This window comes from Mastomys coucha, unplaced genomic scaffold (genome assembly GCF_008632895.1).
Source record: "Mastomys coucha isolate ucsf_1 unplaced genomic scaffold, UCSF_Mcou_1 pScaffold20, whole genome shotgun sequence".
NCBI lineage: Eukaryota > Metazoa > Chordata > Mammalia > Rodentia > Muridae > Mastomys > Mastomys coucha.
This window is the reverse complement of record NW_022196903.1, coordinates 142101454-142122654: the sequence shown is the minus strand read 5'-3', so window position 1 is coordinate 142122654 and position 21201 is coordinate 142101454. Positions and strand designations below refer to the sequence as shown.

Below are 21201 nucleotides of genomic sequence, written 5' to 3'. Positions count from 1 at the left end.
GTGAGAAAACCACAGGCTACCTGTCAATCTTGCACAACCCAGTTGATGAAGGATCAGAGTTTATCATGGCTAAATGGGACCTCTGGTAGTTTGTTCAAGAATACAGCTAAAGATTGGAGACACCTACCATGCTTGCGTAGCCTCTGAGTTCAAGCCCCAAAACTAGGGAAAATAATAATATGGATAACATAACATAATAATGCCCAATGGTTTTTGCCTCTTCCATAGCCAAACCTATTACTTATTTTTTTAAAAAATATTAATATAATTTATGCAAAATCCAGCTTTCCATCCCTCCTCTTCTCCCTCCCCCATCCCCTTTCTCCACCATCTTTCAATTATATCCCTTGGGTAAAAGCCCAGATGAGCACAGAGCCGTGAAGTCAGGATGCAGATGGCTTCGATGGTTACTTGGCAGATGAGCAATCTCAGGGAAGTCAAGCTTGGGTGACAAGCAGTTCCTCATGGAATTACTCAGTGTATCTGTGGCATGTGGAATGTGTTCACTGTATGGATTAAGCCTCCATGACACCATGGTGAGTTAAAGTTCTTACTTCAAAGTCTTCTAGCCTGGTCCCTAGTGGATGGATCATCTTTACTTTATTTTCTCTACATGAAAATGAGTTATTTTCTCCCCTAAAGAGCTTTCTCTTTTCCAGGTTGAAAACATGGGGTAAACAACACAAAACTGTTCCCAATAATGTTTTTTTTTTTCCTCTGGTAAGTGATGTGTTCTCACTGTTCTTGGTTAAACTTAGCTGGAATTCTGATTCCTGAACTTCAAGAGCTTAATGTCAGGCTGGTGGTTCTGAGAAACATGTAAGAGTCAGAAAATTAACTAAGAAAAAACAAAGGAACCTCTTAAAACAATCTTATTTTATGGGCATGTATTTGGCACTCGTGTGTGTGTGTGTGTGTGTGTGTGTGTGCATGTGTATGGATGCACATGTATTCATACATGTATGTAGAGGTCAGAGGTCAACTCGGTTTCTCTCCACCTTGTTTTTTGAGACAGGGTTTCTTACTGAACTTGAAGTTTACAGCTAGAGTGGTTGATCAAGAAAGCTCTAGCAATCTATCTTTTTCTACCTCCCTAATACTAGGGTTACAAGTGTTCCCTGCTGTGCCCATGTTTTTTTTAAAGGGACTGGGTCTTCATTATTGTGTGACAAGCAGTTTACTCGCTGCCTCCTGCCTCCCACCTTGGACTTTTCCCTTTAACAGTCTGTGTTGCTATCATGAAAGCACAGTAGGAAATCAAACCTCCCTTTAAAGCGAATTTGCAAACCATCACATGAGAAAACAGCAATCGAGGGACTCACATTTTAGAGATGAGGATATTAAACAATTATCTCAGGGCTGGAGGAGATGAGGCATGAGAGTTAGGAGCACTGGCTACTCTTCCAGAGGTTCCAGGTTTGGGTCCCAGCTCCCACATAGCGGCTCACAACTGCCTGTAACTCCAGTTCCAGAGGATCCAGTAGCCTCTTGTCACTTCCTTGGGTACTTCATGCATGTAGTACATATACACATGTGCAAGCAGAATACTCACATCCATGAAAGCTAGAAAAGTTTAAAAACCAACTACCTCCTGTGTCTAGCAGTTCTGGAGCTTTCGAGGCACCTCAAAATCTGATTTGAAATTTCCATGATTTAAAAGTGTCAGTTGTTAGATTTTACATTTGGGGATTTTGTTTCAGTTTTAAAATTTTTCACTCTAGGATTTCAGTAAGATGATCATGAAATTACTATTGTTTTTAATCTGGAAGACTTACTATGTGGTCCTGAAACGAGCTTCTGAGATTTTTAAGATGATCTCTGGATGAGAGTGGAAGCCTCTGATGGCTACATGAACATCAATACACTGTTCTTCATGTCTAGAAATGGGGTGACCAGGATATCACTAGGATCACTTGCCAAGAGACAAAAGTCTTCTCAACTGTAACCTCACAGGATTGTCAATTGCAATACTTTTTCTCTGCCAATCTAGTGCTCGTCTAAATGTGCACTTTCCTTTCCTCTCATGGAGCTGAACTAAAGTTCACCAACTCCTAATGGGTCTGGCCATGAGCCAGGATCAGTGGAAGAACTTCCCCAGCATCTATGTTTGCTCTTCACTGACCCCTTATAAGGATTCTACCTTCTGGTACTTTCCAGAATCCTGGATAAAGAGCTACTTGTGGATTCTGACTTTGTGATGTGCCATCTTTTCAAGAGCTCATAGTCACCGACTTTCCCTCACTATCCTAGCAGTCCTTGCCCCTATATGAAGTTTAACAGTCTGTAAGCTGAACAGCTCCTGTCACTGGATATGGCCACACCTCAGGTAGACTTACTTGCCTACAGTAAATGTCCTTATTGAGTCAATCAACACTTGTCAATGTAGAAGAAAGTCTCTAAGTAAATTAGCATGTTACGTGTTAAAATAACTCATAAACTGTGTTTTGAACATAGAATTTATTTGACAAATTTGTGAAGAGATGACTTAATCAAAACAGTCAAGGTCAATCACCTCTGGAAGAATTCAGCTAGAGGAGGAAAAGTGGGGTGGGGTGGGGTGGGGTGAACAATAGAAGAATAAGATATAAAACAAAGTCATTTGTTAGTAAAATGTTGCATGAGTTTATACATTGTCTGAGATGAGTAGACAAAATAGAAGTGGGAAGAAGTAGGTAGCTGAAGTTCTGCAGAAGCTCCAACGGAATAAAATTATAGAAAAGGTGGGCTGGGAGACACAGACTGGGGAGAGATGGGCCGGGGAGAGGTGTGATGGAGAGAGATCTCAGTCACTGCCTTGTATGAGGACCTGGCTTTGGTTTCTAGAACACAGAGGAGAAATCTGAGCATGGTGGTGCATGCCTATATTCCTATGCTGGGAAACTGGAGTCAGCCAGATTCTTGGGGCTTGCTGGCTGGAGCCTAGCATATTCTTCCTCTCTCTCCCTCTCCCTACCCCCCAATGCACACACACACACACACACACACACACACACACACACACACACCACATTATTATCCACACCAACACACATGAACATGTGCACATACACATAACCTTTAGGAAAGACAGAAGTATCAATTTTGGGCAGAAGGAGATGATTCATCTTCTCTGAAGGAAAAAACAAATTAATGTCGGTGGGGTGCTGAGCAGAACCTGCCACAGATCTGCCTCTGTGAAGTGAAAGTCCATCATCGCCTGTAAAGCCAAGCACAAAGGAATGTAGCTTGAAGATAGGTAAGTGTTTGTAATGACTACTCCAAATAAGGTGTGAATCACCAGAAAACAGCAAAGAATCGACTGTAGCTTCCAGATTCTCTGAGGATCAAGACTTTCCCTGTCTCCTATGAGTATTTATCTGTTTTGTCCAACAACAGCCATTGCTTATATGAAGTTGTGGCAGAGAATACAGATGGTTGGCAAGAGCCAAATTCAGGGGCTGCAGAGATGGTTTGGCATGCTATTTTAGCAGAGGATCAGAAAGCTCACGCCCACCTCTAACTCCAGCTCCAGAGGATCTGACACCCTCATCTGGCTTCTGAGCATACCTGCACTTATGTGCTGCATGTAAACTTGGGCATACTCACATGTAAATCAATAAATCATTTTTCAAAGATCAAAATTCAGAGAGAAAAATATGGAAAAGTGTAGGGTGAGCATTAAGGAATGATTCATAAATGTAGGCTACAAAGAGGAGGGGCTAAGATGAACAGGAAGCTACCCACACCAAGAAAGGTATGTTTCCCTATGTGGTTACATGTGTGTAATGGGGAATCAAATGAGCAACAGTGTTACTGACCTAGAACAGAGTGAGAAAGAAGCTCTGGAAACAGAGTTCTTACACAAGTGTGACACTCATATATAGAAATCTCATGTAACACGGTGCAGAACAGTGTTAAGATGAGAGTTGGCCTCTTCTGCAGTTTTCTAAAAATAGAAATCTTTGGTGCTCAAAATAAAAGTGGACAGAGATGCAAGGTTGCAGCTCTGGGGAACTCTGTGACTTGCTCTCAAGGATACTCTTAGGAGTGGGAACAGAATGGAGCTAAAAATTAAACACCACGGAAAGGTCTGGGGCACAGCTGACCATAAACAGATTTCCTCTGGGTGAGAAATCCTGTGTTGATGACATGGTCAAAGAAGACTCCCACTGACTCATATTTTGGGATGCATATAAAAGTCCTCCAAGGAGTATAAAATACAGTTAACAATGGGGAGGATTATGAAGCATAGGACTGTGTGAAATTGTGGCTATTATCTATGCATAGAACACACACACACACAGAGACAGACACACACACAGACACACATACAGCCTTCACTGGTGTTCAGTAACTGCTAACATTCTTTTTAGGCTTCGCCCAACAGTTAACTGGCAATAGCCAGGTAGGTCTCACTTACTATAAAAGGGGCTGTTTGAACTCTTCACTCTCTCTTACTCTCTCCATTCCTTCTTTCTCTCGGACTCTCTTCTTTCCCTGACCCTCTTCTAACCTCTCTTACACCCACCCCTAAGTGTTCCTGGCCAGCCTCTCCTCTAGTTTTCTCTGTCTCTGTCTCTGTCTCTGTCTTTCTCTGTCTCTACTCCCTTTTCAACTCCTCTCCCCATGCCCTAAATAAACTCTATTCTATACTATACCGGTCATATGGCTGGTACATCAGGGAGAAGGGATGCCTCAGCATAGGCCCCTCCAACCTCACCATCCCTGGTTCTACAAAACATATCCTGGCTCTCCATTTTATAAAACAAAACCAGTGCACTTTATACTCACACCAGCAACTCTTACATTAGTGAACCATAATGCGTTTTACATACACATCTTAGTCTTTTTTTCACAAGAACCCTGTGAGATCAAACAGGAATAAAGAGATTTAGTGATTGGCTGAGGAAAAGGCCAAGGGCTGTGATGAATGCCAACTTGACACAGTGTAGAATCACTTCACTGCTCTCTGCTCTTGACTATGGATATAATCAACCTGTTCTCTCAAGTCTACTGAAAGACACTGAAGTCTTCTGGTGGCTATCAGTCATGAGAAAGCTCCAACCAAGTGTTAGTTTGCTTCCTGATTCTCTTGTAAGATAGCATTTAGGGCACATTTGATAATTACTAACTTTTTTTTTTTTTTTAAAGACAGAGTCTCTTTACCTAGTCCTGGATGTCTTGGAACTATGTTAAGCAGGCAGGCTTCCAACTCACAGAGATTCTCCTGCCTCTGGTCCCTAGTGCTAGGATTAAATTCCTTCCTTCCTTCTTTCCTCCTTTTCTTCCTTCCTTCCTTCCTCCCTTCCTTCCTTCCTTCCTTCTTTCCTTCCTTCCTTCCTTCTCTCCTTCCTTTTTTTCTTCCTTCCTTCTTTTGACCATCACATTACAGCAGCACAACTCTGACAACCTACAAGTAGGGCTTGTCAAGTTCCAAGCTCTTCATTTTTATCTATGAGTGTGATTATTTTCAAAACTCTTAGTCATAAATACAAACCCATAGCTCTATTCATGAGAAGTTGGGTTATTAGAACTGAACATAGAATAGTTTTCTTAGAAACAGGAATCTACTTTAAAGCTCAATATGGCTATGGCATCCAAACACATTTGGAGTGTTTTAATAACTGATGTATCTTTCATACTAGATCTCTCAAGGTAGATATTTTTTTTTTGAGTTGGAAATATCTCTCTTATGTGAAGTTGTGCTCTATAATGGCTATATTCTAATAGTAATGTCTGCCTGGTAATGGGTCTTGGTTTCTCTGTGTGTGCTATGGAATCTCTAGGGCAAACGGGACAGTTTTTGTGACACATCAACATATACTTGAATGTTTTGTGAGCATCAGTGGTGAGTCTAGCCAGCCATCACTGATAGACCCACTCTTCCCTGTTTGTGAGACGTGCCACCAGGGTCCACCAGGGTGCCACCAGGGCCACCTTGAGCTTGAAACCACAAGCTTGTGACTTAGGAAAACCAGTGACTAATGGTTTCCAATGTGAAACAGACAGAAAATGGACAATTCATTTCCATTCATCTTTGTAGTAATATTTCTGTCTCTCACAAACCAGTACCAAGAAAGCAAAAAAGAAACCAGGACATGCTTCCTGCTCTACTGAAGTGACACACGGCTGCAGATGTGAGCCCTGAGCAAGCAGCAGCTGCCAACAGTTTTCTAAGAAAATGCAGAGTACTGCTTTTTACCTTATGAAAGCACACTTGAAATCTTTTCTGCTACTTTCCTATCAACCATTAGGGCTCAGTGTGTGCCGACTTACACTCATCACAATAAACACACTTGGTGGTCAGGTAGCAAGAACATGCCTAGTCAACAGCTTTCATTTACATCCCTCTCCAATCCCTGGCTGAGCCTTGAGTCCTTTCCACCCTCCTCCCAATCCTCCCCCTTTTGAGGCCTCTTCTTAAGACCACTTAGTATTTCTGCCTCCTTTCCCTTCCCTGAGGGATGGCTGGGGAGTCTGCCAAGCAACTTTGAACAGTTCATGGTCAGCGTGGTACCAGCAACACACCATAAAGGATGTGGGAATAGGGCTCACTGATGCCCAGGGCTGGGAAGGGTCAGAGATAAAGGGGAAAGAAGAGGAAAAAGCAGCTTGCTTCAGTTCAGGGATTCAAGTATCAATGTCTCTTTAGAGGAAAACCTAAGACCTATCTAGGTGGAGGCATTGGAAACTAGAAAATGGCTATGAGTGTCTGCAATGAAGACAAACACAAGTATTCTTAATGGAGTAAGAGTCCCACCAAGGCTTTACCTGTCTAAATCACAGTATGGGAAAGAAGGTGGTGACTTGGGCATTTGCTGATTGTACTTCCTGAATTAGGTGGTACATATTTCAAGCAAGTGGACTGTCCTAATGATGACAAAAATACTCTGATGGTGTTGTATTACCAGTCCACACCAGTCCATATTTGTTCTATACTAGTCCACACCAGTTCATGTCAGTCTACACTTATTCACTCCAGTCCACACCTATTCACTCCAGCCCACACCTATTCATTCCAGTCTATGCCAGTCCACACCTGTTTTATACCAGTCCACACTAGGCCACACCCGTCTACACCTGTTCTATACAAGTCCACACCAGCCTATACCAGTCAACACCAGTTCACACCTGTTCCACGCTAGTGCACACAAGTTACTCAGTCAGTCTACATCTGTTCATTCCAGTTCACACCTGTTCACTCCAGTTCCCACCTGTTCACTCCAGTCCATAGCAGTCCACACCTGCTCTATACCAGTCCATACCTGTTCACTCATAGCTCCTGATGCACTGGTTCTTAGCTGGTCGAAGAAGACTTCTAAGAACTCCACTGTACCAACCCTCATAGATAGATGAGGACTCATTTTGTTTAGTCTCCAGCAATCTAGAGGGCTGACTTCATACAACAGAGCTCCCTTCATCCCCTCACTGGGCAGCTTCTAACTGCTCACCCTCTGCCATTCCAGGAGTTTTGTGACTTCCCCACAGGCATTAATTTTGTCCTTCCTCTCTCATTTTCCCCACCACTATCAGCAGATAATTACTTAGATACGGAGGGTTTGTGCGCCTATCTTTAAAGACAGATACAAAGGAGGAAGTTGGAGAATACAAGCTCTTGTCTGTTAGATTTGGAGAAAAAGAGAGCAGGGAAGAGTAGATGTGAGGACAACTTCAGCAAAAGCCTGTGCTAGGTAAAGGGGATTCCTCTCAGTGGAGTTTCTGGTAAAGGAGAAGTCCTCCCAATGCAATTTCTAGTATTGCCTTTCAGCACAGCCTCCATTACATCCTTTTGTTAGCTTGTAAACAGCCTCATGTATCCCAGGCTGGGCTCTAACTACGCATGTGGCCAGTGATGACTTTGAATTCCTGGTCCTGCCTCTATCTCAGCCACTACCATAATTGCAGCACTAGTGATCAAAACCAGGACTTCATGCATGCTAGACAGGAGGATGAAGAGTAAGTAAGGATCTACTAGCATTCCATGTTTTTAAATTGATGACTAACATGGTTCAAAATTAGAAGATGTTCACCATGAATGCAGAGCTAAGTAATATGCTCCAGTGGTTTGTGGTCACAAGATTTGAGCTGCAGTCTACATGCACACAGTAAATAGAAGGTTTTTTCTTTTTTATAAAATAAAAGAATTTAACCAAATATAAGAACGGACCTCAAACAATATACAGTTTGAGATGTGAATATTCTTTTATAAAGATGAACTATATGTAGTAAGTGCTATGTATTGTAGGCAGGAGGTTGTAGTTCAGGGTAATAGGGATTCAGAGAAGTTCAGTTTGAAAAACAAAGTTTCATTCTAAGAGAAACTAAGATCTAAATTTACCCAAAGCACAATCCTGTGATCCTAAAGATCTCGAATAACACTTGTATAGTCACTACCTCTGATAGGGCTGAAACAAAATAGCAGAAGAGAAAAAAAGAAGTGGTGTAATTCCATTAAGGAGAGAGTTTGACAAATACAAGTCGCTGGTAAAATACCACCACCACCACCACCACCACCAACAACAACAACAGCAACAGCAGCAACAATAACAGTAACAACAACAACAACAGCAGCAGCAACAACAACAATAATAGTAGCAGCAGCAACAACAGCAATAATAACAGCAACAACAGCAACAGTGACTACAGTAGCAACAACAGTAACAACAGCAACAGCATCAACAGCAATAACAGCAACTACAGTAACAACAGTAACAATAATAGCAGCAACAACAGTAACAGCATCAGCAACAATAACAACAGCAACAACAGCAGCAGCAGCAACAACAACAACAGCAACAGCAACAACAACAGCAGCAGCAACAACAACAACAGCAACAACAACAGCAGCAACAAAGGTACCCATTTCTGTTGAGGAAAATTAACACCTTCAAATCACCAGGTTATCTTGACTATATTCTCATGAGTTGCTGGCTTTAACTTTCCCTAGAGTACATAAGTAGTTTTAAGTATATTGAAGCCAGACACATAATTTAATGATCTTCCTAATTTCCATGCATCCTGATCTCAATACACCTGGGCATGTGCTGACTTTTGTGGACTGTGACCTCTCATGAACAATGCATCATTAAGGAAGATGACCTAGAATTCAGGGCATTTCTACAATGGCTTTGTCTGGTCCTTTGGCTCTCAAGAGTATTTGCTTTGCCACCTGCGGTTGTCCTGTTTTTCTCCAGTGACGTTGCTGGACTAACAATGGCTCTACTGAGGATAAATAGATATTTTTTGCTTTTTCCACAACAAATCCCCAGGAATTCCTTAGCTGTTCTCCCCATCTTCAGGACTTTGGTGTACTGTATTAGGGACCATCTCTGGAGAAGTCAGGGAAGTTAAAAATGTCATAAAAACAAAACAGTGTCTTTCATGAGAGACAAGGACCACATTTATCTGTGAGAATAAGGACAAATGTTTAAATTGTAGTCAGGGATTATTCTGGTTTAGTAAAGTGGTGGCTGTAGATTCTCCTCCAAGATCCATGACTTTAGTAGTCCTACGTAGTTAGCTAGGTTTCCAGTATCAAGCATGACTACCTTCTTGATGAGCAGATCTTAAAACCAATTAGAGAGATAACAGCTTCTACTAATGTATATTATATATGTTAATGTATATTGCATGGTGTCTTCTGGCACCATGAAAGCTAGTCTTCAAGGGCAGAGGCTTCCAGTCAGGCTTAGCTCACTGAGGCTGAGTCTCCTAGGAATATTAGAAACTTATATCTATAAATTCTCACCAACATGACTCTCTAACCTGAGCTAAGCAATGAGGACACCCATAGATATGACAATATGAATAGGATGGTCATGAGAACTCAAAATAACTACAGGCAACTAAGGGATGCTGAGAATGGTAGAAATACTCTACCCCAGGGAAATTCATACTAACTAGTTATCCAATACTGAATGGTCAGCCCTGAAAAGGTACATAAAAGTAACATTATATAGACTAAGCAGGTTGGATTTATTCATTTGTAAGAGAGAGGGGGGAGGGGAAGGGGGAGGGAGGGAAGGAAGGGGATAAGGGGGAGGGAGAGGGAAGGAAGAGGGGGAGAGGGAGGGAGAGGAAGAGGGGGAGAGGGAGGAGGTAGATGTGGGGAAGAGGGAGAGAAGGAGAGAGAGGGGAAGAGGAAGAGGGAGAGGGAGAGAAGGAGAGAGAAGGAGAGGGAGAATGAGAATATGTAATGACAGTTCATGAGAGAAGAGGTGATAAATTTGAAAAAAAATAAGGAATGACATATAGGAAGGTTTGGAGGGAGGAAAGGGAAGAAATGATATAATCTCAAAGTTATTATATTTATTTAATCAATAGATATAATATAATACAATTTATATAAAATATAATCTCAAAAATTAAAATTTAAAAGAATATAATAAAACTTGTTTCTGAAAACAAAAACAAAAGCAAAAAAATCCCCTAAAACATATTAAGTTCAAAAAACATAAGAGACACATTGTATCAACTGTGGCTTGAAAACAGTTTTGCTCTACTCAGAGGTTAAGGGTGAAAGCTCTAATAAGACCTTTCATAAACCATGTCTGAAACTGTACTGCTGTGAACCACGGTGACTCTCCATGCCTGACAATTATGGCAAGACTAGTTTGTTCATTATTTACTTAGTTACATTATTACTACATAAAGAAATATGTTACCCTCTTTGCTCTGGTTCAGGTGCAGAATTATAACTGTCCTGGCAGGGAGCAGATGTCCTAAACAGACACTGGTGCCCCTCCCTATGGCTATCAGACTATTGGAACAATAGTCTTCAAGAAATTGGAATTTCCCTAGGAATCACATGCTGGGTGAAGGAAAAGGCTGAACTCTGGTGCCAGCCAGAAGAGGAACTTGCCTTTAAAGAAAAGATTTCACAAGGTTCCTATAACTTGTCAGACCTTACAGGAGAGACTGGAGCTGGGACAATGAAGGTGGGTAGGGCCAATCCTTGTTGCGACCCTCCTAGCTATACTTCCTGTCTTCTGTTTTAAATCTAAACTTCAAGCCAAGAACTTGGAGACACTTCTTGACTTCTCTTGTTTCTCTTCCCAGCTTAGCCACATTGAACAAATCTCATTTCTCCGTTTTTCACTACTGTCTCTCTTGTGGGCATATTGAAGGTGGGTGGCCAAGCCTCACTTGTTAGATCCACAACCTGTGCTCTCTAACCCTCTCAACTCAGGAACAGAGTGAAGTGGGACAGGTATGGGGGAAAGACCTCATCTAAAACCTACTTCCATTTTAAAGCCTTGTCTCTCCTCCGGAGTACAGTGTTGAAAGGGTGCAGAATGGCAACCTGGTTTCCAGGTGAATGCGTACCACAAAGCATGCTGGTTAGGCTAACTTTGTGGCAGCTATGGGCTGGCTAAGCATGGCGCTTCAGAACTTTACTTTCTGATCCTACACGCTATGATGTGACCTTGGCCCTCCAAGTTCCTTGCCCAAGTCATGCTGGCTACCTTGTAATCCTTACACCCTCTCCACCATGTGGAGTTGGAACAAAGAAACATTTTTCTATCATCTCCAAATTACTACTCTTGACATGGAAAAGTGTCTGTTATGAAGAAGAGATTTTACCTGTTGCTGAAATAAAAGTCTAGAAAGGGTACTCCTGGTTAATCTATACTCAGAGGAAGGACTTCAGCAGCAATGTCAGGACTGGCTTCCTCCTGCACCTGAGGTTGTAGTTATATTTATTCAATGTTGTCCTGTCCCCGCAGTAGGGTGGGGAGTGATAGCTAACCTAGGGCCTCATACATGCTAGGCAAGTGTTCTATCACTGAGCGGAGTGGCATCCCTAGCCTGGATCACATTTGTCCTGGATGAATTTAGGTGTTTGAGTAGCTTAAAAGCTGTCTCCTCAGGTTGAAGGGTTCTTCATGAGGCTTGCAGTCATTAATTACACTGGTCATCCATAGAGAATGGCTAGCTGAGGAGCCAAATTAGGAAGTCAACTTACCTACCTGACTTTCTACCCTTAATGCACAGAAACAAATGGATACAAAGTGGTTGGTATTAAACTCAGATCACCAGCCAGTGTAGGAGCTGAGGGGAGGGAGAGGAGTAAATCTCCCAGGCTTTGGCAGTCACATTCACTAACTGGAACTCTAGAGTAGCCATGAATAGTATGAGGTTAGGGCCAGCTAGTTTCTACTAAAACTTTATTTATGGACACTGATATCTAAATTCCATATAATTTAGCTATGTCACAGAATAATGTTCTTGATATTTTTAATTTCCAAAGAAATGTAAGAACCATTTCTAGTTTGAAAGATATATAAAGTCAGAAGCCAAATACTTGGGCTTGAGTTCAGAGCAGAGGAAACCAGAAGATCTAATTCTGTGTGGACCTCTTTGAAGAACTGTCACCATCACGGGTTTCTCCAATCACAGACTGCACTTCTGCCTGCGGCCACTGTCAGTATAGTACAGACAACAGGGAGAGGATGCGTAACACTTACAACCCATTACTGCCTAAATGCCCACACCACTTCTGTCAGTCCGGTAGATTTTAAATCTCAGGTGACGCCCGCCCAGAAGATGAAAACATGAATGAGAGAAGCTGAAGGCTCTGCCTGGAAATTTTTCACCACTCCTAAGACCCTCACCTACAGATGCCAACAGGCTGAACCTCAACAGGAAAGCAGATACTGAAAACAAACAAGAAGATGTTTTCCTTCCAACCAGACTGCAGGTCCTGCTCATTCATGTGGAAGCATATTCGCATCCACTGTGCTGAGCAGATGCAGTGCCTCTGCTTTGCCCAAGGAAAATGCATTGAAGAGTGGAGAGCAGCTAACAGTTAACAGAGAGCAATGGATGTTAAAGGCTAAATCTGTTAATATAGGACAGTGCTTCCCACAGGATTCCCAACACGGTGATTTATCAAATGCTGACTCTGTTAGATGTTCCACCAGAGACATTTGAAGGGCATAGGTTTAGGAAATGTCACAAGAGACATTCTCAGTCTTCATTAGTATTTTGTGGGCTCTGAGGAATCCTGTAGTAAAACTGCTTAACTGGGTTAAGTTAAGCATTTTTGGAGTTATATGATCATCAAAATTTTTTTTTTGTCCTTTTCCTTCACTTAACTGTTAATATCCCAAGAAACTACTGTTCCACAAATGACAGTCTGGGGAGTACAGCTGCTGAGAGGAAGGAGAAGAGAAGGGTTTGAGAGAGGAGGTGAGCTGTGTTTTAGAACAAACCCTTTGATGAGGCTCAGTCCTGTCTTCCCTAGTTTTTGCCATTTTAGGAAATTATACCGCATCCAATCTAAGCTCAAGTGAGAAAAATAGAAGCTATATCTGTCATAGTGATAACCTTTAAAAATTATAAAATGCAAGTGTGGATTTAAAAATAATTCAAACAGCAGACGAGCCTGAAATGTAAACTTTTCCCCTTTCCTTTCTTAAACTCTATCTGCTCTGCCAGCATCCCTCTGGTTCTGCTCTGTTTTCCTGTCCTTGTTATGGGCTCTGTAAATGAAGTGGAAGTGAACCCGCTGCTGTGGATTTAAGCCATCAGCAGGGCTGGAGAGAAGATTCAGTTGAGGCATAAGGACTGCTCTTGCAGAGTTTGGGTCTCAGCACCCAGGGCAATGTAACCACCCCTAATCCCAGCTCCAGGGCATCTGATACTCTGGCTTCCACTGACACTCCTATCTACACCCAACACTCATACACATAATTAAAAATAAAACATGCAAGTAAAAGTCTTTAAGAACTCAGCACTACCTGCTGAAGCATTGATCTCAAGAGTCTTCCAGCTGTCTCCCTCCCTGTGAGTCCACTATCCCTGGACCCAGTAAGACTTGCAAATGATCCTCAAGGCTCAGCAAGTCCTTGCTATCTCTGCCTTTTCTTGACAGCATTCTGCCCTGAATTCTCTCTGATTCCAATCCTTCATTCCTCCAGTCCCTTCTCCTTATTGGCTTTGATGTAGATTTACTTTTTTAAATATAGATCAGCAGAGCCTCTGACTGAGAAGCCTTCAATGGTCTCCACTAAAGCAATGCTTGAGGAAGCTCTGTGGAAGAAAGGAAAAAGTCCCACATCGGAGAGAAGGGAGACGGCTTCTCGGTTCCTCCTTAGTGGGCACAAGAGTTACAAAGGACATCCTGGTAAGGGATAAGCTGGGCCACTTCCACAATTATCCAATTAAAGCAAGTTTTATGTAGTACTGGCCAGGAAGATGAGCTCTGCCTAGGTCCATACCTGGAATTCCCAGAAAATGGCCCTGATTTGAATTGATTGACAGCTCTTAGACATTTAAAAGGTAACTTAGTCAAGATTTTAAGTGCATGGATTTTCAAAATTAAATGATTCAAGGGATAGTAACATGACTAAAGAAAATATTATCCAGCAACTCACACTGTTCAGTCACTGCTGGGTCTGAGGATGAGCTAGACCCAAGCACTAGTTCAGCTTAGCAATCATCTTCCAAGAAGTTGTCCTTGGCATTTGGTTCACAATTCCAGTCTTGTACATGTAACATTTAATCAATATTTAAAATATCAAACTCTACTACTTAGCCATTTTTCATTTGATTCTTTTTATTACCAAGATATAAGGGGTCTATAGGTTGCACAAGCCCTTAAAGGAGCTTGATCAATTCTCTTCTAAAACCCATAGTAAAGAGGCTCGCTTTACACTGATGTTGGTAGCATGAAGCTGCTCAAGATGGTGGACTCACCTGGAACTCTTAGCTCACTCCCTTCTCAGTCTAGTCAGGTCGACCTAGATCTTGTGTAGCAGAGGACTGCCTTATTCTCCTTATTCTGCTGCCTCCACTTCCTGAGTGCTGAGTTACTCATATGTTCTACCATGCATGGTCTAATTATCTCTCCTTTGCCCAAAGATAATACAAATACCTTTAAGATAAAGTATCATGCTCATGCCAGTAAAGAAATTGAGATTAAGGAAGGCTTAACGATGTGTTCAAAGGCTCCCAAGGAAGCAGAAAAAAAAAAATCTCGAGGAGAATGCCCACTTCCACAATTATCCAGTTAAACCAAACTTTATTTAGTACTGCTGGGAAGATGAACACTCCCTAGGTCCATACCTGGAATTCTTAGAAAATAACCCTGATTTTAGTTCAGCCGGGTGCTCATAAAGGAAAACACCACAAGGCTATGGTACTTTCTACCTTCTTCCAGTCAGAGGTAAGCATGCATCCTGACGTACCTCCTGCCCGCCTGTGAATCTACGTGTGATCAAGCACATTCTGAACAGTTGAGGCAACCAGCCTTGTTTATTGAAGTGAAAACATATGACTTGCTATCTCACAAGAATCACAGGCCCCCAGTATTCCAGGAAGTCATCTGCGCTTGGGTATGTGACAGGTTAACATTAGCTCTTACAGGGAACTCACTTGAATTAGGGTTGATGTGAGGAAACTCCACTACTGAGTAATCTCTAGAATGGGCTGTCGATTTGGGGTCAGGGGACGATGAGAACCCAGTGTGAAGTGATGATGTGAAGCCTCACATCACTATGATCATAAGATCCAAGGTTAACTCTTCATGTTTCATGTTGTTCATAGACATCTGGAAAGTTATTTGAAATTCTAGATGTGGAGTTCAGCTCAATTTTTGAGTGTGAATTTCTCAAAGCTTGTCCCACGAAGACTGGATGAATGCGTGAAATGTGGATGTTTGCATATCAGAAAGCTGTGACCTTCTGCAAGTGTATTACACATTCTATACCTTTTAATCAGATATTCAGAATGGTCTGTGAACAACACAAACATGAAGTATGCATGCTCACCACTAGTAAATGTTCCCATAGAGCCTCAGCATCAGGACATGCTGGTGGGAGCAAGCAGGCTGGTGGTCTCTGGTATGGTCCTCTTGCAATGGCGCTTGTCAAACCTTTTGGGCCTGTGGATGTAGCTCGGATGGGAGAAAGCTTGCTTAATACACAGAAGCCCTGGACTCACCCTCAGCACTGCATAAACTGGGCATGGTGGTGCATGCCTTTTATGTCAACACTCCAGAAGTAGAAGCAAGAAGGCTATATATACTCAAGGTCATTTTAAGCTACATACAAAGTTCAAGGCCAGCCTGGGCTACATGAGACCCTGTCAAAAAAAATGAATGAATGGATTGAAACATGAATTCTTAAGGCTGACCAAATGCTGCCAGAAGGAAGTATAACATGGATCTTCAAGAGAAAAGAAGGAAAATGATAGGGTAGCTATTCCTTTTTTTAAAAAAAAAATTATTTATTTAAATTTCTTTATGTTATATGTATGAGTATGTTGCCTGCATGCCTGTACATATACTGGCAATAATGCCAGGTGCCCAAACAGGCCAGAGGAGGGCATACCCCAAAACTGGAGTTGTGGATGCTTGTAAGCTACCACATAAGTGCTAGGAATTGAAAACCCAGATTCTGTGCCAGAGCACTGTGGTGGTTTGAATAAGAATGGCTCCCACAGAATCATATTTGGATCCTTAGGGAGTGGGATTGGGAGGTATGGCCTTAGAGGAAGAGTGTCCCTGAGGGTGAGCTTTGGGTTTCAAATGCTCAAGCCAGTTCCAGTATCACTCTCCCTCCCTGTGGCCAGAATTAGAACTCTCCGCTCCTTCACCAGCATTGTGTCTACCTGCACACTGCCATGTTTCCTGCAATGACCACAATGGGCTAAACCTCTAAGCTGGTAAGCCAACCCCAATTAAATGTTTTCCTTTATAAGAGTCGCTGTGGTTATGTCGCTTCATAGCAATAGTAACCCTAACTAAGACAAGCAAGCAAAGGCTCCCAACCCTTGAACCATCTCTGCAGTCCCCAAGATGATATGGTCTTGATGAACCGAAGTGATACACAAAGACAGGCTATCGACTTGACTTCTCAGCCCCTCTGAAGCAGCCCCTCTTCAGAAGCTGGACTACATTTTGTTTCCTTTGGAGAGTTCATCACTTATCCTCCCTGGGTGGTATTGATGCTGACCAGCAACACCATGACCTGCTTCTCTCTGATGGACAATTGCAGCCTAACATTACCATTTGGAGTGAGGGGGGAATCCCTTAAGATAGGAGTGGGAGATGCCCTTAGAATAAGGGGAATAGAGTAAGGCAAAGACACAGGCCTTCAGAAACACTATGAGCGAAACCACTGTCTTTGAAGTTTGGTCAGGAGAAACCTCTTGATTATCTCTAGACACCTTCAAAGCCCAAGATGTGAAGTTTGCTGAAATGAGTACCTATGCCGTTTGTAAGCCGCCTTAAATTTTATTTAATCTCTTTGCCCTATTTTATGACTTAGAGGAACTATGGCCTCAGGTCAAATCACATAGATGGAGAAGCAGAGAGACAAACTAACAGGCTGAGTCTGACATGTCCCTTTGCAATGTCAAACTCTAGATACGGCCTCAAGCAAGCAAGCAGAAATGCACAACCCTATTGAGTTTCCTGCACACTTAGTTCCTTGCTCACAAACAATGGAGTACTCACTCAGCATGACTCAAAAGGTAGCCAGAGTCTTGCAGATAAAGAGATAATAATCGAGATAGCTCACCAGTAGGTAAATAATGTATGGAAGACAAAAAATTGTTCATAATCTTACCCCAAAAGGAGACAGGAAGGAAACGGGTCAGGAGCCTTGCAGGGGGAAGGCATTCTTAGGTTGGGCATGAATTGTACTGACTGCAATTGCTTGGGGGTAATCTCTTCCCCAGGGGTGTGTGAACAGCCTTCCTCAAGCCACCTGTCCTAGCTGGAGGCCCTGGCACCTACCCCCTTGTTCTCTCCAGGATGCCCAAGTCACTGGAGGAAGTCAGAAACTTCTGACCAGGGACAGACCTATTTGGATACCGAAGCCCATTTCAGCCTGGGGTTTATGACCCTAAGAATCTCTAAGTAAGGGTCTGGATGCTCACAGCCTGAGGTGGGCTGGGGGTAAGGGAGTACATGAAAGGGGACCATTGTACATGTGGCCTGGAAATATATGCTGTCTTCCTGGACCAGGAAGGCTTGGGTGGGACCAATCAGATAGCTCTGTCCCTTGGTCCCCGTTTACTACTAAGAGGTCCCTATGTTCACCTTGCTCAGCTCTTCCAGGTTTTCCAATGGCTGTGCACCTCACCTAGCAGACTCAGAGATACCTAGAATCTACAGTACTCTGGAGGACTGTGAGTGGCTAGGGACGCGGCAGGGCCAACCACTTCTCTCCTGGCGCCTGCCTGCTTTGCAGCCACAGTCTTCAGGTCCCCCTAGCCTAACCTTCTGGCCTCCCCGCCCGCCCGCTCTTCTTCCTGGTACCTGCTGCTTCAGTGCGGGTGTCTTGCCGGCTGCTGGTCACAATCCTCCCGGAGATGAAGGAGGCTCTGGAGCTTTTCTGAACCGCGCCTCTGCTCTCCCGGCTCCCAAACGTGACTCTCTATATATCCGGCTCAGAGACTGGGTGTGGGGCGGGAGGAGCGCACCCTCCCTCCGACCTTCCTGGTCGCTGCTGGGCGCCCAGCCGAGGCCTCTGCCAGGGCGGGAGGAGTGCAGGGGCCTCGGGCGCACTGGCCCTGAGGATGGCATTGGCATCGCCTGGGCTTCGGGTGTGTTCCCCCTTGATGTGCATTGTTGGGTGAGGGGAAAGTTAGCTGGGATGGCGCCCTGACTGGAAAAGCAAAGGAAGGAGGGAGGGGAAGAGAGAGAAAGAGTCAGATTTGATTCATTGCAGGAGCGATCACTTCCTATTGCACTGGCAAAATGCACTCCAGATCCCATTTATCCAGCTCTTCCGCACCACACACCAGGTGGATGCAGGCTGCAGAGGAGCCCTGCACGGATGCGCCAGCTCAAGGGCTTTTAAACAGTCAAGGGGTGGCCGGTGTGTGTTTTGGGGGGTGGGGGGGCAAGGCAACAACGAGGTTTGGGATTTGGAGAGCAGAAACCTGATTCTTACTATCTGGCCGGCAGGGACCATGGATGCTAGGTGGTGGGAGAAACAGGCAGAGGCAATCTCTGGGATTTCCCCAGAAGATGCGTTCTTTCTTCTCTTGGTAGCTTAAACAATTTTAATTTATTTATATTTAGTTATTGATGCATTTTAGACAGAAACCCCGCAGCCGCCCAGGAAGTCATAGAATGATGGACAGGCAGGAGAGCAGGATTTCTCTCTCTACCAGAAATAGAGGAAAAAGGGCCAACGCCCACCCCAGTTCTCTGCACAATATGGAAGGTATTCTTCTAAATTTATAGTCAGTTAAGGAAAATGGGAAGGAATACGGCTCCCAAATTATTCTAACTCTCATTATGACAGGTGGCATGCACGTAAAAACACCGACTTTGAATCATGAAAAGTTGAAATTAATGAAACAAGGAACTCCATCCATTAAAAATTTCACACTTCTCTCGAATTTGCTGATTCTAGACTCTGTTTAATTGAGTATGTTTAAGGAAATGTAAACCAGAAATAGTTTTGCATAGGTGGCTATGTAAAAACAAGAGAAATGAACAAGACCTAACAAACACGCAGTTACACACACGCGCACACATACATACACACACACACACACATTCCCCCCCAACTTAAGAAAATATCTGAATGTGTCCTCAGATCCAAATTCTGTGAGTATACTGAAGTCATCCAGGAAAATGATGATAACAACCTGTGAAATCTTTCACTTGCAGTCCCAGCTCTTCAGTATGTTAGGCCAGGAGGGTGGCAAGTTCAAGGCCTCCCTGGGCTACCTGAAAAAGTTCAAGGGCAGCCTGGTTAAAAATGTGAAGATCCCATCTCGAAAATTAATAAAGGGCTGGGAATGTAGTTCTGGGGTAGATGATCCTCTTGCTTACCACAATGAGGTCCCAGGTTCACCCCTGAGTATTGTAAAATAAATACAAAATGCAAAAATCCCTAGTCACATAGATAACACAAGGGTCACAACTTTTTGGAAAGCAATTTAGCAACACACTTCCTTTTTATTTTTTGAGACCATTTGACAGAAGATTTCTATTTATTAGGGAATATCCAAAAGAATGTACAAAATGAGAAATGTGTGGAGAATTAATTGCTCATTATGGTTATTTGTAAAATAAGAAATTAAGAGGCTCACTTCCTGAGTAGTACCCATAGGTGAATGCAGCATTATTGTAAAATAAAAGAAAAATAATTTAAATATTATCATATGAATGGTATTCATATGTATAGTGGGTTAGTCTGTAAGAACCACTATTGCAAAGCATGTAGGCTGAGTGGCTTACACTAGAGAAAACATCCTTTTGTAGGCTGCAAGGCTAAGGTCAGATGTCTGATGGGTTGATTGCTCATTGGGTGAGGAGAGTTTCTTGAGTACTTCTAGTGGTCTTCTGGCAATCTCTGATAGTTTGGGGAGCAGAAATATAAAGCCATGTGTTAGTCAGGGTTCTCTGGAACAGAGCTGACAGACAGACAGACACACACACACACATACACAGAAAAAGAGAGAGACGAGACACTCATATAGAGACAGAGACAGACACAATTTATTAGAGTAGTTTACAGGCTATGTTCTGGTTAGTCTAATAATGGCTGTCTCCTGATGGGAAAGCCAAGAGTTTGGTTCAGTCCATGAGGCTGGATGTCTCAGCAGTCTCAGTCTGGTGCTGGAATCTCAAGGACTCCTGGGGAGCTGCTTGCTTTAAGTCTATGTTGTAATCTGAAGAAGTCGGTTCTAACACCAGTGAAGGAATGCCTCAGCGTCAGGATAGATGAGCTTGTCAGCAGGAGTGAAGGCAAGCGGACAAAAGCAGACAAGCTTTCTTCTTCCATGACTTTTTATGTGAACTGACACTAGAAGGTTTGGGGTGGGTATTCCCACTTGAAATGACCCAATCAAGAACAATCCCTCACAAGTGTGCCCAACTACTTGAATTTTAGATCATTCCGGAAGTAGTCTAGCTGACACCAAGACTAGCCACCATAGCCAGCCTATGTCTTCGTATGTCTCTTTCTGTGTGCCCGGGTCTGCATCCACACTTCCCTTATAGGTCATGATGAATTACATCATACTCCAGTATCTTTATTTAATTTAACTAACGACATCTGCAACAACCTTGTTGTAGCAAAGAAGGCCATGTTTTGTTAGTGCTGGGGGTGAGGCTTCAGCATAGGATACTTGAGAAGGATGTGAACACATTTCAACTGGTGGGCTGAATAGAGGCCTAGAAAAAACATATGGTCTTGCAAGGCAAGGAGCTTGTGGGTTTGACTGACTTGAGATGGGCCTCTGCCCAGGTGG

The 21201-nt window shown here is 43.1% G+C and overlaps 1 protein-coding gene across 1 annotated transcript in view; it reads right to left on the bottom strand.

The window, feature by feature from the left end:
* Nucleotides 1-18573, bottom strand: part of Far2 (fatty acyl-CoA reductase 2) — a 104751-nt gene extending 86178 nt beyond the window's left edge. Inside the window, exon 1 of the mRNA XM_031383945.1 lies at nucleotides 18248-18573. The gene's annotated coding sequence lies outside the window, so the exon portion shown is untranslated. The remainder of the gene's footprint in view (nucleotides 1-18247) is intronic.
* Nucleotides 18574-21201: the final 2628 nt, after the last annotated feature.